Below are 18,344 nucleotides of genomic sequence, written 5' to 3' on the forward strand. Positions count from 1 at the left end.
GCTGAGGCCGCCTGGTTGGTCCCCGACTTTTGCTGGTACCCGAGTTTCCAAGTGTCCCGGAAGATGCTGCAGAGTTACTTGAGGTCAATGTTTTACACGTTTTATGTTAATTTGTAGTCCACTCAGGGCCGAGGAGGGAGGAGTCTTGCTAAAGTCAACCTTCCGGAGCCAGAGTCGGTCTGAACCCCACCCCCCGACGCCGCCGGGGCCACCCACTGTCAACTGCTCTGGGAACCAGCCCCCGGGAGCTTCTGGAGGAAAGTTTAACGGAGAGCGCAGGTCCTCTGGAGCTGTTTGTCCCCGAGTGTTTGAGAGCCTCTTCTCTTTATTTTCCCAACTGGAGGGACGAGGCGGTCCGCAGACGCTGGTGGCGGAGTGAGCCCCAATTGGACCGTGTTGGTGACCTTGTTTTGTACCCGCGTGCCAATTTCGCCCTCCGAGCAGCCATTTTCAAAAACTGAATTAAGAAAAATTTAATTAATCCATTAAAAGAGGAAAAGGGAAAGTTAATTGCCACCTGGATATAGGGTGTGGACATACAGAAATATGTTTTAGATTTTCTACTTTGAGTGTACTTCATTTTGTACACCATTTGGCGTGCTTTGAACGTTGCGTGTCAGTTTGGGAGTTAGAAAACCAAGATCCTGACGAAGTTTGCGCTTCATAGCCATTAACCTTGCTACAAAAAAATTTTTAAGAAAACCTAGCTTTCTACTTCATTTAGATTTTGAAATGCCATAATTTTCACAGATCAGATTTCCCTTCACCCTTCTGTGGTAGAAAAATCTGGGTGCCTTTGGTTCACTTATTTTTACTTAATCCTTGCTTGAGATCCGTATCTTTAAAAAAAAAAAAAACTTTTAAAAATCAAGCTCATAGTCTGTTTACTGTGAAACAATGTGGCACATTTGAAGTAGGATTGATGATTGTGAAAGTAGAGACCATACATTTGTTGCCAAATTAGTGAGTGAGAAATATAAACGAACTATATCCAGCGGATGCTATTCCCTGTGGGTATGTTTGTAAAGGTTAGTTAGACCTGCTGTCTGGACACCGGCCTTCTGGTTTTAAAAGAAATGAATTAGAAGGTTCATAAAATTGTATAAAAGCCAGGTGGGACATTTGAGGAAAAGGAAACAATCCTTAACCTCTTGACAGGTTCCCAAATGAGGCAATGACGGGAGTGAATGTGTGTTTAGATTCCAAGGCCAAGGATTACTTCAGATATCCTAGTTACTCTTTAAGAATGTGATACCAATCCTCAAATGGTTCGTGTTACAACTGGCAAGCCTTCTTCGTCTTCCCTTAAAGCCTTGCATCCTTTCCTAACAAAAGATGGAAAATAAATCCCGACTTCCCAAAAATACAAACATTTTTTTTTCAGAGACTTCCATTTTTATCTTAAAAATCAGTGGGATTTGGGGGCACTGGATGGCTCAGTCGGTTAAGCCTCCAACTCTTGGTTTCGGGTCAGGTCATGATCTCATGATTGATGAGTTCAAACCCCACATCGGGCTCTGCCCTGACGGTGCCGAGGCTGCTTGGGGTTCTCTCTGTCCCATCTCTTTCTGCCTTCCCGGACCCCCGCCCCCGTCCCCACAATCTCTGGGTCTCTCCAAAATAAAACATTAAAAAAAAAAAAATGAGATTTAAATTTTTCACTCTAATATATTTAACAGGAAAAAAACCACAAACTTTGTCCTTAGATCCCGAAGTAAAATTGATATTCCAGAAAGATAATTAATTTTTCTGTTTTTCTATTTACGCCCTCCCACAAACACACACCTAGGTGCACACACACCTTCTTTGAACTCATTTGAAAGGCATGAATTATATGTCTCATGTTTCTTCTAAGAATTCACAAATTGTTTCACCCAATTTTGGATTTATGTTTAGAACTCAAATTTTTTAGAATTGGAGCATATTAGAACTGTAATCTAGCCCTCTAATTTTGCATATAAAGAAATAAATTCAAAGAAGTTAAGAATTTAAATTTATGAGACTTTATAATGATATGTATCTAAGGAGAGGATGTGATAAATTTAGCATGATTTGTTGAAAAGATTTGTTGAAATCTTTTGTCAAAGATTTACATTCAGGGATCTGCAAAATATATTTACTGCTAATAATGAAATATTGTAAATACCTTAAATGCCCAACACTGGGAATTGAGTAAATTATAGTAAATCTATAAGATCAAATACTATTCGTCATTTAAAAGCACATTAAAACTAAAAGAGTATACTGGGGCGCCTGGGTGGTGCAGTCGGTTAAGCGTCTGACTTCAGCCAGGTCACGATTTCGCGGTCCGTGAGTTCGAGCCCCGCGTCAGGCTCTGGGCTGACGGCTCGGAGCCTGGAGCCTGTTTCCGATTCTGTGTCTCCCTCTCTCTCTGCCCCTCCCCCGTTCATGCTCTGTCTCTCTCTGTCCCAAAAATAAATAAAAAACGTTGAAAAAAAAATTAAAAAAAAAAAACAAAAAAACTAAAAGAGTATATACCAAACTCTTAGTGGGAGATATATTTATAGGAGAATTTTACTAAGTAACTCAAAGAACAAAGTATAATATTTATAATTTAAGAAGAATTTTAGAAGTTTATGTTAATAAAAATATTAGTCAACTATCTCGTATGCATATTAATTTTCTTAGAGATATTGATTTTTAAGTGACCTCTAGTTGTTCACATATCTGTGAATATTATTTTGACAGTCCACCCCCCCTCAAATCATGCTTTTCATTGTTTTAGAAGACTATTTGATAATGGGGAAAAGGTAGATACATAATGACAAAAAGAAATACCAAAACAGCATACAAGACGATGCTAATGATGTATATGTAAAACAAATGGTATGTAGTATCAATGTAATCACATATACATACATATAATAGACTGGGAGTTTATAAACTGAAATGTTAACAGTGGTTATCACTATATGATGGAATTACTTGAGATAATTAAGGCCTATGTACATTCTTTATGTTCTTCTGGATGTTCCAGATTTTCTATGATGAAAAACCTAATGTACGTATTAAGGGCCTTGGAAGGAAAGAAAACAAGGTGATTTTAATGATGAGCCTAGTAATTTCTTTCCTGAAGTGCTGTAAAGAAACTTATAATCTCTTTCAGTCTTCACTCTATTATTCTATTTCTAACACTATGATGTGTTGTTTATTTATTTATTTGGGTTGGACTCCATTTCCCATGGTAACATTACACAAGATAGAGTGTAAATAGTACTAAACCTGTTCTCGCCATGCGCCGTTATTACAAAAGCAAACTTCTTTCCACCATTAAGAAAAAGTAAATGTTCAATTTTAAATGATTCCTTATAATATTACCATTGTAAGTAACTATGTAATTACAGTGTGCCAAACCTCAGCCGTATCACTATCGTATTAACCTAAAATCCAAGAATTTACTGGCAAAGAAATAGAAGGGAAATAAGGATGCTAGTCAGAAAGCTTCAATATCAATGTCTTTTAATGAATTCTTAAAAGAGGCCAACAGGAGTGATAATCATTTTTGAAGTTTTTATTAAATACCACTTCAGGAAAAAGAAAAGAAATTAGTAAATGATTTTTTTCTTTTTTAGAGAGTGCACATATGAGCAGGGGAAGGGCAGAGGGAGGCAGAGACAGAGGGGGGGGCGAGAGAGAGAGAGAGAGAGAGAGAGAGAGAACCTTAAGCAGGCTCCATGCTCAGTGCAGACCTCAACACAATGCCTGATCTCATGACCCTGGGACCATGACCTGAGCCAAAATCAAGAGTTGGTCACTCACCTGACTGAGCCACCCAGGTGCCCCAATAAATGAATTTTAAATGGCATGTGCGTTAAACTGAGGAGAGTTTTGGTATACCCTTTGCCTTGGGGTGTGGGTTTATTTTCCCCAAAGAAAATTTCATGGATAATGAAGTATGATTTTTTTTTAATATGTACTTTCAGAGTGAGAACATGCATGCACAGGAGAGGGGCAGAGAGAGGGAAAAAGAGAGAATCCCAAGCAGGCTCTGGACTGTCTGTGCAGAACCTCACAGTGGGGCTGGAACTCACGAACCTTGAGATCATGACCTGAGCCCAGATGAACAGCCGGATGTTCAACTGACTGAGCCACTTAGACGCCCCTCTCAAGTACTATGTTTTTACACTTAGTTGATATTGTTAGCCCTTCATTAATTGTTGAGATAAAGATGAGAATGCATTTGATACCATCTTTAAACTTGGAAGCACTATGTAAATGATTACTTATTTCTGTGACTAAAGAAAGCCTCATTACAAGTAAATCAGTATTGGGGCACCTTGGTGGCTCAGTTGGTTGAGTGTCCCACTCTTGATTTCAGCTCAGGTCATGATCCCAAGGTCATGGGATGGAGCACCTCATTGGGTTCTGTGCTGAGCACAGAACCTACTTAAAATTCTCTCTCTCTCTCTCTCTCTCTCTCTCTCTCCCCCTCCCTCCCCCCTTCTCCCCAACTTGCATGCATGCTCTCTTTCTCTAAAATTAAAATAAAATCAATAAGTAAATCAGTATTAAAACACAACAGTAAACTAAGATAAGGCAAATACTAACCTTCAATATGAAACTCTGTTTAACATTATTAAAGAAAATTATACTGATTATAAGCCTCCTACTTAAAACATGAAGGTTTTTTAACCTGACAGAGTTGGTAAACGTTATCAAGATGCTAATCATGAAGATGATTTAAATAGGCAGTTAATGCTGATATTAGAATCCCTGAGGTTACAGAAGTGAGGATACTAGTTGCATAATAAGGTTTTTGTTGCTGACCAAGTGATGTTTTATTTTTCTTGACATTTGATAGTCTGAAAATATCATCCTTTTGCTTGGCCCTCTTCTTTCTTCCTGCCACAGAGGCCCAGGAGACCCATGATGTAATCTTCAGAAAAGAACAGAAGAAGCTGTGTGAGAGAAAACACAGAGAAAAAGAGGCGGTCCAGGACTTGTATGTGGAAATAGCTGGGAGATAGGTATGTTTCCATAATGCAATGAATGTTTCATGTATACTGAAGATGTCAAATTGTTGTAGGAGTTTTCTTAGTAATATGCCTTCTATTGGATGGTTAAGTGAAACAAGTTCCCAATTGTGAGTACATTCTTAGGGCTTTTTTTCTGTTTGCTGTTTTGTTTGTTCCTTGGTATAAATATTATTATATTAAAACCTTAGAGTTAGGTTAAAAAATCATTTAGAAAGTTAGTAAAAGGTTCATTTGACTACAGCAGAGTTTCAGTCTGAGACTTCTTCAGTAATTGCCTAAAAGGAAGACAAGGCTGGGGCGCCTGGGTGGCTTAATTGGTGAAGCATCTGGCTTCGGCTCAGGTCATGATCTCACGGTCCATGGGTTCGAGCCCCGTGTCGGGCTCTTTGCTGACAGCTCAGAGCCTGCAGCCTGATTTGGATTCTGTGCCTCTTTCTCTGTCTCTGACCCTTCCCCGCTTGTGCTCTCTCTCTCAAAAATAAATAAACATTAAAAAAAATTAAAAAAAAAAAGTAAGACAAGGCTGTACCTCCTCTTCCTTCATCTCCTTCTTAATTTACAACCCAGAATTTTGGTTACAAACATATACCATATTTCTCAGTTTCTTCTTGTTTTCCTATTTTAAGCCAGTGCTGACACTTGTCAAAATTAACGTTAGGCCAAAATTACCCATAGGAAATGATGAGCATTCTTTGTTAAATACTGAATTATGTTCTTACTTGAGTATAGCATTTATAGAGAATTATAGTCCCATTGTCTAAGTTTTAGGAAGAAATGCCATAGAGTAACTCCCCAATTTTTGCTGACTTTAGGCACTTTAATTTCTCTGGTAAGTCTCCCAAATCACCATCAGTGTGCAAAAAGGCCAGTGCAAAATATGGGCTGTTTGGTTTATAGATGGAGAAAGATGACTACTGTTGCTGAAAGAATGAGAGTCCAAGCAGTTGAACTTATTTATTCCACAAATTTTAATGACTGTTGCTGTGTATAAGATGCTGTGTCAACGGTTGGGTATACAATGGTGAGAAAAACAGACATTATTCTTGCCTTGTTGTGGGACTTACAGTCTGATGGAAGACCTACACAATATTCAAGTAAACAGACAAATGTATAACAACAAACTGTAATACAAGGCACAGAAGGGAACGGCAGAGTACCATGACAGATGATAATAGTGTGGGGGTAAGGACATGGCTTTAGAAAATGTGATCAGGGAAGTCTGTTCTGTGTGGTGATACTTAAGCTGAAACATGAAAGATGAGAAGGAACCGGCCCAGTGAAAAGCAGGGAAAGAGCCACACCAGCAGTGGAAACAATATGTGTGAAGGCTCTAAGAAGAAAAGAGCTTACATAGCCTGTCTCAGTAACCAAAAGAAGACCAAACTAGTAACTTTTACTGGCCTGACAATGTTTGTAAAGTGATTTCAGATTCAGTATTGCTGTCACCTGAATGTCAACTATAAGCATTATTACCTAGCTCCAGTTTTTCTTCCTTTCTATATCCTTTTTGTTTTCTACATGCTACACTGGGCAGCTCACTATGGACAGCTCATGTTGCATAGTTACCTGGTATACCATGAATCAGGTATTTAGCCCGGGCAGCCCAGTAGCAAGCCTGGAACTATTTCTCAAATGGGTAATATTTATCTGTAGAAGATGAATAGGTGGCTTTTTCCCCAAACCTTAGGGAAAAACCTTTTTCCCTAACCTTAAGGTATTGCCATGATTTTTTCCTCCCTGCTATTGGGTCTTCTGGATCATATGGCCCAAGATCAGCTTTCCTGGAAGCTCTGGGGTCCATTCAAAACTATGAATTACTCAGAAAATTACTCAAACTAGAACATTCACATGGAGTATATCTTGCCTCCTGAATCCAAAGTGACCCATGTGTCTCTTTTTCAGTGGCAGAGTGTGCAAGATGAAGCAACTTGCCCTTCACCTTGGTAGAAATATTTTGACATGTCCCAGATGACTGAACTCTTAGCAACTTCACTATGATTTCAGTCCCTTGAATGTTTTAAGGTTTATCTTCCATCCCCTGTCATATAAATTCTTCCTAAGGAATATAGAGTATTTGCTACTTACTACACATGAAGTCAAATACCTCAGAGGAAAGGACTAAAACTGTCATTGTATACTCATAGACTTGCATATTCTTGTCGCATATATCACATGTAACTAATAGTTGTCTTATTCATTCAGGATCTTTACCCTTGTATAGAAGATTAGCTCCACAAGGGCTAGAACCCTGTTTGTCCTGTGTGGTGTTGTATCCCTGTGCCTCGCCTTGCATGTAGTGGGCTCTCAATTCGTACTTAAATGAATGGATAGAGGGATGAAAGGAAAGGTTGAGGGGAAAATAGGAAAGGACAGAATAGCCAACACATAATATAGATGTAATAAAGAAGCAGTAGAGGAAGTCACCTAGGAATTTAGTCAGAGGCTTAATCATAGGAAACTCAAGGCCGTATTTCTGCAGTTGAAATTTTTCTGGAAGGTGTCAGGGAGCCATTAAAGGGGTTTATGCTTCTTGGCTGACACTCATTCTTCAAAAGTGCTCTCATTGCTTTATACTGTAGTTAGTTATCCATACATATGTAAATAAGCACACATATTTGTACATACACATTTCGAGTTTTATTTCATGACACAGTGAGAGAATCCATTTCATTTTTAATTTTGTTTTCCTAGCACCTGGCATATTACCTGAGCATAATGAGCATTTCAACATTGGTTAAATGAATAAATAAAGGCCCAATTAAAATACTACCTCTATTATGAAGACTTCTTTGATCACCCCAGGTGGTAATGCTCTCCTATATTCTTAAGTCCATTGTACTTTATGTAGCCTTTGCTTGGCACTTTTCATTTTGTTTTATGGAATTGTCAACTTCATTTTTGTAGCCCAACAACATAGTACAGTTTCTTATATGAAGCAGACATTAAGTATATATTTATTGAGTGGCAAAAAGACAGTATGTTTACTCTTTTATTGTTAATGTTATAGGTAGCAAATAACTATACAATGAAAATCATAATTCTTAAAATTTATTCCATTGTGATTCTCATAGATTTATTCTATAATGTTATTTTCACAAATTGAGTGGGTGTGGATGGTATAGGAAAACTTTTGTTTTGGAAAAAGTTACAAATCATGTTAAATCTTTTTTAAAAACCCTTTTTAAATTGAGATAATCACATACCATAAAGTTCACACTTTTAACGTGTAAAATGTAGTTGTTTTTAGTATACTCACAAGGTTATAAAACCATCACCCCTATGTAATTCAGAACATTTTCATCACCCCTTACCAAATCTGGTTCTCATGTTAGCTTTGTCACTTCGGATTCTAGGGTTTGTTTTCTTTCCATCTAGCATGGCTTCTAATCTTTTGTTGAAAACTGGACGTGATATCTGGGGCAATAGAAACTGAGGGAAATAGGCCTTTAGTAAGAGGTTTTATGTTTTTGTGGTTAGGAGCTGGACTGTGTTTCATGTCATAGCTGTAGCTACAGCTGTAGGGGCCACAGGACTCCATTTACTCAGGTGCATTTCCTTAGGTTTCCCTAAGAATTCCTTCTTACATAGAATTTGTGTCTGAACACTCTTTCAGTTATAATCCGCTATGATTATACTGGAACCCTGTTGATGTGGCGCTAAGATGTTGTGGGAGAGGAATTGTTCTGTAATTTTATGAATGACTCTCAGTCTCTAGTGGGCTTGAGTCCTTGGGCTATCACTTTCAGAAGTGCTCCTTAGCTTTTTGATTTTTTTCCTCTTAGGTTAAATAGGATTTCAAGAGGGGCTGGAGTTGGCTAATTGCCCTTCCCTGGGTCATGTAAGGGTCTGGTAACATCATTTTACTTGGAGCATTGGCCTTTATTACAGAGAATGCTTTGGGTGTATTTCAAAATGGTAATTTAAAGTGGGTGGGTATTTTGGGAGGTCATTACCATGAGAACCTGGTGGGGTTCCTTGAGGTAAAACTCATAAGAGTCTTTGGGTTCCCCTAAGATTGGGTCCCCAAGGAGCTTCTCAGTCTTGACCTGGTACACACTCAGTGTCCAGCGATTTGTGAAGATTATCACTTAAGTATTCATAGCAGTTTAAGACTCCACCATCTTTGCTCCACATAAGCTGATCTCAGCTGTGATTCTCTGTGTTTGGCTGTCTCTCAGATTTCTGGGTGATGGTTTGTCCTGTGATCTTAATTCTCTGATGGGTCTAAGAAAAGTCATTTATTTTCAGTTTGTTTACCTTTAGTCTTGTTGTAAAGATGTAGGTGAAGACTTCCAAGCTGTATACATTTTGTAGCTGAAACCAGAAGTTCCAAACTTTTTTTAAAGTGCTAAATAGAACATAGTTTAGACTTTGTGGGGTTGTATGGCCTCTATTCCAGTTACTCAACTCGAGTGCTGTTGTAGCATAAAAGCAACCATGGGCAATACATAAATGGATGGGAATTTATATATTGTTTTTATTTTTTCTTTTATAAATTTTTTAAAAGCTTATCTATTTATTTTGAGAGAGAAAGGGAGAAGGGGAGGGGCGGAGGGTGAGGGAGAGAGGTAATCCCAAGCAGGCTCTGCACTGTCAGCCCAGAGCTGGATGTGGGGCTCAAACTCATGAGCCATGAGATCACGACCTGACCCAAAACCAAGAGTTGGATGCTTAACCGACTGAGCCACCCATGTGCCCCTATTATTGTTAAGTTGTCATTTTGTCTTTCCATTCTGTCAGTTTTTGCCTCCTGTATTGGGGCTTTGTTGATGGGTGCATGTATGTTTAAAATTGTTATGTCTTCTTGGGGCACTTGGGTGGCTCAGTCGGTTGAGCGTCCAACTTTGGCTCAGGTCATGATCTTGTGGTTTGTGGGCTTGAGCCCCACATTGGGCTCTGTGCTGATGGCTCAGAGCCTGGAGCCTGTTTCAGATTCTGTGTCTCCCACTCTCTCTGCCCCTCCCTCACTCATGCTCACTCTCTCTCTCTCTTTTAAAAATGAATAAACATTTTTTAAAAATTAAAAAAATTGTTATGTCTTCTTGATATATAGGTCCTTTTGTCATTATAAAATATCCTTCTTTGTCTCTAGTAACAAATTTTGTCTTAAAGTCTATTTTTTTTGTGGTATTAGTATAGCTACTCCAGTTCTCTTTTGTATACCATTTGTGTGGTGTATCATTTCCCATCCTTTTCTTTTCTTTCTTTTTTTTATAATTTATTTGTTTTTAATTTACATCCAAATTAGCATATAGTGCAGTGATTTCAGGGGTAGATCCTTAATGCCCCTTACCCATTTAGCCCATCCCCCCTCCCACAACCCCTCCAGCAACCCTCTGTTTGTTCTCTGTATTTTTTTTTAACGTTTATTTATTTTTGAGAGAGAGACAGAGCATGAACAGGGGAGGGACAGAGAGAGAGGGAGACACAGAACCCGAAAAGGCTCCAGGCTCTGAGCTGTCAGCACAGAGCCCGACGCGGGGCTCGAACTCACAGACCATGAGATCATGACCTGAGCCGAAGTTGGACGCTTAACCGACCAAGCCACCCAGGCACCCCCTGTTCTCTGTTTTTAAGAGTCTCTTGTATTTTGTTCCCCTCCCTGTTTTTATATTATTTTTGCTTCCCTTCCCATATGTTTATCTGTTTTGTATCTTAAATTCCTCATATGAGTGAAGTCATATGATATTTGTCTTTCTCTAATTTCACTTAGCATAATACCCTCTAGTTCCATCCACCTAGTTGCAAATGACAAAATTTCATTCTTTTTGATTGCTAAGTAATACTCCACTGTATGTGTATATATAGATAGATAGATAGATAGATAGATACACATATATACATATATGTATACATATATACCACATCTTCTTTATCCATTCATCTGTTGATGGACATTTGGGGTCTTTCCATACTTTGGCTATTGTTAATAGCACTGCTATAAACACTGGAGTGCATGTGCCCCCTTCAAAACAGCACACTTGTGTCCCTTGGATAAATACCTAGTAGTGTAGTTGCTGGGTCATAGGGTAGTTCTATTTTTAATTTTTTGATGAACCTCCATACTGTTTTCCAGAGCAGCTGCACCAGTTTTCATTCCCACCAGCAGTGCAAAGGAGATCCTCTTTCTTTGCATCCTTGCCAACATCTGTTGTTGCCTGAGTTGTTAACGTTAGCCATTCTGACAGGTGTGCGGTCATATCTCATTGTGGTTTTGATTTGTATTTCCCTGATGATGAGTGATTTTGAGCCTTTTTTTTTCATGTGTTGGTTGGCCATCTGGATGTCTTCTTTGGAGAAGTGTCTATTCATGTCTTTTGCCCATTTCTTCACTGGATTATTTGTTTTTTGGATGTTGAGTTTGATAAGTTCTTTATAGATTTTGGATTCTAACCCTTTATCTGATATGTTGTTTGCAAATATCTTCTCCCATTCCATCAGTTGCCTTTTAGTTTTGCTGATTGTTTTATTTGCTGTGCAGAAGTTTTTATTTGGCTGAGGTCCCAATAGTTCATTTTTGCTTTTGTTTCCCTTGCCTCCGGAGACGTGTTGATTAAGAAGTTGCTGTGGCTGAAGTCAGAGAGGTTTTTGCCTGCTTTCTTCTCTATGATTTTGATGGATTTCTTTCTTATGTTTAGGTCTTTCATCCATTTTGAGTTTATTTTTATGTATGGTGTAAGAAAGTAGTCCAGATGAGGAGCACCTGGGTGGCTCAGTCAGTGAAGCATCCGAATTCGGCTCAGGTCATGATCTCACAGTTCATGGGTTTGAGCCTCGCATCACGCTCTGTGCTGACAGCTCAGAGCCTGGAGCCTGCTTCAGATTCTGTATCTCCTTTTCCCTCTGCCCCTCCCCTGTTTTCTCTCTCTCTCTCTCTCAAAAATAAACAATAAAAAAATTATTTTTTGAAAAGAAAGTGGTCCAGGTTCATTTTTCTGCATGTTCCTGTCCAGTTTTCCCAGCACCATTTGCTGAAGAAACTGTCTTTATTCCCTTGAATATTCTTTCCTGCTTTGTCGAAGATTAGTTGGCCATACGTTTGTGGGTCCATTTCTGGGTTCTCTATTCTGTTCCATTGATCTGAGTGTCTTTCTTGTGCCAGTACCATACTTTCTTGATGATTATAGCTTTGTAATACTGCTTGAAGCCCAGGGATTGTGATGCCTCCAGCTTTGGTTTTCTTTTTCAAGATTACTTTGGCTATTCAGGGTTTTCTGGTTCCATACAAATTTTAGGATTGTTTGTTCTAGCTCTGTGAAGACTGCTGGTGTTATTTTGAAAGGGATCACCTATCTTTTTCCTTTCAAGTTATTTATGTCTTTTTTTAAATGTTTTTATTTATTTTTGAGACAGAGAGAGACAGAGCATGAGCAGGGAGGGGCAGAGAGAGAGGGAGGCACAGAATCTGAAGCAGCCTCCAGGCTCTGAGCTGTCAGCACAGAGCCCAACACAGGGCCCGAACTCACAGACTGTGAGATCATGACCTGAGCTGAAGTTGGATGCTTAACCGACTGAGCCACCCAGATGCCTCCCCTCCACCAAGTTACTTATGTCTTCAAATCTATTCCTCTATTCCTCTATTATTATTTATTCCTCTATTATTTCCTTGATTTGTATTAAAATAGATACAATGTACCATTTTAATTAGCTTTTTTTATTTGTTTTTTGAGTCACATTTTTGTTGGGTTTCCTAGGGATTACAATTAAAATCTTGCTTTATAACAATATAGTTCATAGTAAAAACAACTTAATTTACAGTAGTGTACAAAATCTTGGCTCCTATATATTTTCACTCCCTCCTTTCTCCTTTGTGCTGTTAGTGTTACATATATTACATCTGTATATATTGTATGCCCATCAGCACTGATTATAATCATTCCTTCATGCAGTTGTTTTAAAAATCAGATAGGAGACATAAAAAAGGAATTCCAAATTTAAAATACATTTATACTGTATTTTAACTATTTACCTATCCAGTTGTCTTTACTAGTGCTCTGTATTTCTTCATGTGGATTTGTGTTACTGTCTAGTGTCTTTTCATTTCAGACTAAAGGATTCCCCTTAATATTTCTTGTATGGCAGATATGCTTGTGACCAATCCTGTTTTTATCTGGGAATGTCTTTTTCCCCCCCTTTAATTTTTGAAGGATGGTTTTGCTGGATGTAGGAGGCTTAGTTGATACTCTTTTTCTTTCAGTATTTGGATATATTATCCCACTATCTTCTTGCTTGTGTGTTTTTTTGATGAGAAATCAGGTGTTAATTCTATTGAAAAACATTTTCTTGCTGTCCTCAAGTTTTTCTTTTGTCTTTTGGCATTTTGATTATGAAGTGCCTAGCTGTGACTTTCTTTGAATTTATACCACTTGGAGTTTTGTTGAGCCTCTTTCATGTATTAATTAATAATTTTTGTCAAATTTGGGGTGTTTTTCAATCAATACTTCTTCAAATATTACCTATTCTTTCCTCTTTTCCTTCTAAATCACCATTTAGTAATGTTTAATATGTTTAGAATTCTAGATTTCATTATTACATTTTTTTATCTCTAGAAGCTGTTTTACAAATATGGTAGGTTTCTTTTTAGAGTTACCTGCTCCTCTCAGATATTTTCAGGGTTATCTTTTTCTTTAAATAGAATAACTGTACTTATTTTATAACTATATGTAGTATCTGAATACTTCAATATCTGAAGTCTTTACATATCTGTTTGAATTATTGTTTTAGTTACTTATGATACTGTTTCCATGTGGACTTATCATTCGTGAGAAAATATTTTGAAGGGATTCTTTAAAGCCTGAGATAAAGATACCTTTTTCATAGAAAGATTTACTTTTGCTTAATTCAGGTGCCTGGTATACCACCAGTCTGACACCACCTTAAGCCAGATCACAGCTTAGGTTCCCCGAATATGAACCTTTTACAAAAATTCTGTCTTAAAGCAACCCTATGGTCTTAAGTTCTCAGGATATTTTTCTTTTACTCTCTCCCATGTTCCACAGAGTGCCATGAGTATGAGTGAGAGAGGTAAGGGTGTGTCTACATCTGGTTTATCCATACTCTAATCAGTCGTGTCCCTTTGAGATCCTATTTGATTCTTCATCTTGGGTTGGCCCTTGGTCTTGACATCTATTCCCATTACAGGTGAGACTGCCAAAACCAAAGGGCATGTACCTGGATCAGTAAGTGTCCTGAGGACAAGCATGGCTAAGGAGGTCAGGTGTTCCACTTAGCTATAGCTATTTGGGTTCCCCTTTCCCTTAGATTTTTGACCTATTGGTTTCTAGTCTCTTGACAGCTCTTTGGTGCTTTGAGGGAATTTTTTTAAACTTTAGCATTGCAGTTGTTTTCAACTGGAAGATTAGATTGAACAATCTAGCCCACCACTTTAGAAATAGAAGTCTGCATTAGAGTATAAACCTATAACAATACTATCTGAAATCTCTTATTCTTTGCCTTAAGAGACAAAGATTGGAATGGAAACTTAAAAAGACATTTTTAAAATACTTAGATTAATCACAGAAAGTCATTTATAAATATTTATAGAGTCACTCACTGTTTTTTAGGAGACTGGGTGCTACAAGTATACAAAGTTTTAAAGAACACGAACATTTTCATTAGGCAGGTTTTTATTCTGGTCGTTCTGAAATTGTAGTGTTCCTTTTAATTAAATTATCTTTTAGGATTAACTCATTTACAGGAAGAATTATGCTGTTAACCCCCTTAAAATCTCAGTGTGCTATAGGCCTACTCCTAGGGTAAAAAAATCTATGGCAAAGGATTGCATAGTTACACTTAATTTAAACAGGTTGTTTTATTTAAACTATAAGTTATTTAACAGTATTAATTATGAAGCAGTATTTTATTTAAACAGTAAACATAGTTACTGTTACTATAAGATGGAAACAAAGCAGGTTTCAGGTTTAGTTTTGCATTATATGTAAAGAAAATATTAACTTTTTACATGTTTATAAGGGACTTTACGTTTTATAGACAGGATTAATATTTTAGGTTTTTCCTTGTTTTTACTCTTATATGTTTGCCAAGTTTATGAAGTCTTACTGTCATTTGGCAAAATGGTTTATTTGAAATGTACATGAAAAAGAAACTTGGCATTAGGCCATAAGTCACTAGTTTATGGATTTTTAACTTTAAAAAAGACAGTAAGGTGTTTAGTTAGCTTTCAACATATGCCAGGTGAAAACAGCAGACATTTCTATCTAGAATTCATAACAACAGACCTTACTGAGGTGTTTTTGGATTCATTAGATATAGTTCACTAATTGTAAATTAAACACAAATTGATTTTTGTGAGTACATTATGACAGTATATTTTATTTGCAGAAAAGATGTTTTATTTTTTTCTTAATATTTATTTTTGAGAGAGAGAGAGAGTCTTGAGAGAGAGAGATCGCACACCTTCATGCAAGAGCTGCGAAGAGGCAGAGAGAGAGGGGGAGACAGAGAATCCCAAGCAGGGTCCGCTCTATTAGCACAGAGCGCCACGCAGGGTTTGAACTCACAAACTGTGAGATCATGACCTGAGCTAAAGTCCAATGCTTAACCCACTGAGCCATCCATGTGTCCCAGATGTTTCATTCTTAACAACAAATGGGATCATGCAAAAATCTTGGGCAACAGTATAGAGGTAATGTCTCTTTACTATATAATTTAATAAAGAAAAGCAATGATTTAGCAACTGTGGATTTTTAACCCAAGTAACTCTAGTAGTTATTAATGAAGTATTATAAGAAGAATTGTTAATTGATTTATATTCATAAAATGTGTTGAAATATTTCATTAAAGGTAAAATGAATAATTGTAAAGATAACTATAATTTAGAATTCTGAAATTTGTATTTCCTTATTCTGTTTTAGTCTGAGTGACAAAAAGTACCATCAGCACATGCATTGTGGCTCAGATATACCTAATTACATTTTGTCTTGCTAATTCACTTAAATTTGTTTACTTTATAGGAAACTAATCCAGAGGAAATTTATTGTGAGATAGACTTACAAGGACATTCTATCTTCTGTTTTATAGACAGAAAACTTCTCATAGAAATAGAATATTTTTGGATAATAGTTTGCTAGAAAAAAATATAGTTTTTATAATTTAGTTATAATGAACAGAAATTACAAATATTGAATATAGTAAGACTTTTAAAAAAAATTTCCTGCCATTTCTTTTGCCTCTTGACAGCAAAGAATATTGAATTGAACACATAAGCCATTGTGTTCACATGTATCTTCCTTTTTTTAAATTAAGTACAGTTGACATAGAATGTTATATTAGTTTTAGGTGTACAACATAATTTTATATATGACTCAGTGCTCAACATCATAAAGATAGTTACCATCTGTCACGGTAAAGTTATCACAATATTATTGACTGTATTTCCTAAGCTGGATTTTACATCCCCATGACTTGTTTTTTTTGTACTTCTTAATTCCCTTTATATATTTCACCCATCCCCTCATGCCCCTTCCCTCTAGCAACCCCAATTTGTTGTCTGTATTTATGAGTCTGTTTCTGTTTTGTTTTTTAGATTCCACATATAAGTGAAATTAAGTGACATTTGTCTTTCTCTGTCTGACTTATCTCACTTTGCATAAGCCCCTTTAGGTCCATTCATGTTGTTGCAAATGGCAAGATTTCATTCTTTTTTATATTTTTAATGTAAGGTGGAAAGCTGACCTATAGCCACTTTATTAATGCACAGAAATAGCCTTAATGAATACTAACAATATTATACAGTCTCATGAATATTATTTGCTTGAAACTTCCTGTATTTCATACACTCCAGTTAAAATGACTTTATGTATTACTTGTGCAAATTTAATCCCATGCTAATGAATATGTTCTTTATACAAAAGTTCAAATAAAATGTAAAAATGTATTTCAGTTAAAATACATTCATTTTGATATTTTCTCTCAAAATTTTTGACAAGATTTAATTCTGACCAAGTGTTGTTCTGACCACATTGCACTTCAGGGCCCCCAAAAGTCCACATGCATTTCTGTCAGCATCAGAGTGAATTAGGTTTCTGGATACCATTGATGACAGACATTTGAGCCAACGGATCATACCCCAGTAATAGAACCAACTAATGTAAGCCATCTTGTAATCATTTTCCCCATTGATAAAATCCTTAGGTTAAGTCCATGATATAGTGCCAACTCAATACCAATATCAGGAAAGAAAGGGCTCTTTATTACTGGCTTCAAAAGAGCTAATAACTCTCTTCCATTTCAATAAGAAAGGTGTTATTTCATAAATATGTGTTTTTCTATCAAGAAAAATAAGTGAAAGCACTTTAAAAATTAATTTTATATTCTTCTTTAAAACTTCAAAAATTTAGTTTTCTTTAAAACATAAAAAATTTAGTTACTTAGGGAGAGTCAGTCTAACTAGTGGGAAACCTGCATTGTAGAACTAATATTAATGTGATATTGTGTCTTTCAAGTACTCTATTCAACAGCTGGAACTGTTAAGGTAATATTTTTAACTTGATGCAATAAAAATATGGGGTTCATTTGTGGTTAGCAGCATCCATTTTCACATAAACAATCCATTTGGTCAAGTATTTCAAGTGAGCAAACATTTGTTGGGCATCTGCTATGTGCATGCATGTCAGTGGAGCTGACGACGACGACCAAAAGAGACCTGGCTCCCAGGAAACTTACCTTCTGAATCAGATTAATTTCACTTACCTACCATCTTACTGAGATCAAATCTAATTTGCATGTCAAGACTGCCTTTGGAAATTGAGAAAATAAAAAGTTTTATCTACCTATTAGAACATTAAAAGCTTTCAATCGGTACCATACTAATAAAGGAGATATAATTTGTTTACACAAAATATATTTCAGACTCGTATTTCAGAAATTGTATTTGGAAAAATCTAAACTGCTCCCTGACATCATTTTGACCATGTAAATAAGACTTTTTCATTTTGAATTATAAACCAGAATTGGAACTCAGTGCCATGCAATTTAATTCCTTTATTTTTAAGGGGGAGTTAATTGTATATTATTAGCAGCCAAATGTAGATTTTAAACGTAAGATGGCTAAAAAGAAGTCTAGGATTGTCCTTTTATTTATTTTTTATTTAAAAAATTTTTAATGTTTTTATTCATATTTTGAGAGACAGAGAAATAGAGCATGTGTGGGGGAGGGGCAGAGAGAGAAGGAGACAGAATCCAAAGCAGGCTCCAGGCTCCAAACTGTCAGCACAGAGCCTGACGTGGGGCTCCAGACCATGAACCACGAATCATGACTTGAGCCTAAGTCAGCTGCTTAGCTGACTGAGCCACCCAGGTGCCCCTAGGCTTGTCCTTTTAAATTCT

At 36.9% G+C, this 18,344-nt stretch overlaps 1 protein-coding gene across 1 annotated transcript in view; it reads left to right on the plus strand.

Annotated features, from left to right (window-relative positions):
• The window catches only part of CFAP95 (cilia and flagella associated protein 95), a 233,073-nt gene continuing 214,729 nt past the window's right edge, over positions 1 to 18,344 (plus strand). The window contains exons 1-2 of the mRNA XM_049633761.1: positions 1 to 83; positions 4,873 to 4,988. The gene's annotated coding sequence lies outside the window, so the exon portion shown is untranslated. The remainder of the gene's footprint in view (positions 84 to 4,872; positions 4,989 to 18,344) is intronic.

Source organism: Panthera uncia, chromosome D4 (genome assembly GCF_023721935.1).
Source record: "Panthera uncia isolate 11264 chromosome D4, Puncia_PCG_1.0, whole genome shotgun sequence".
In the NCBI taxonomy this organism is placed as follows: Eukaryota; Metazoa; Chordata; class Mammalia; order Carnivora; family Felidae; genus Panthera; species Panthera uncia.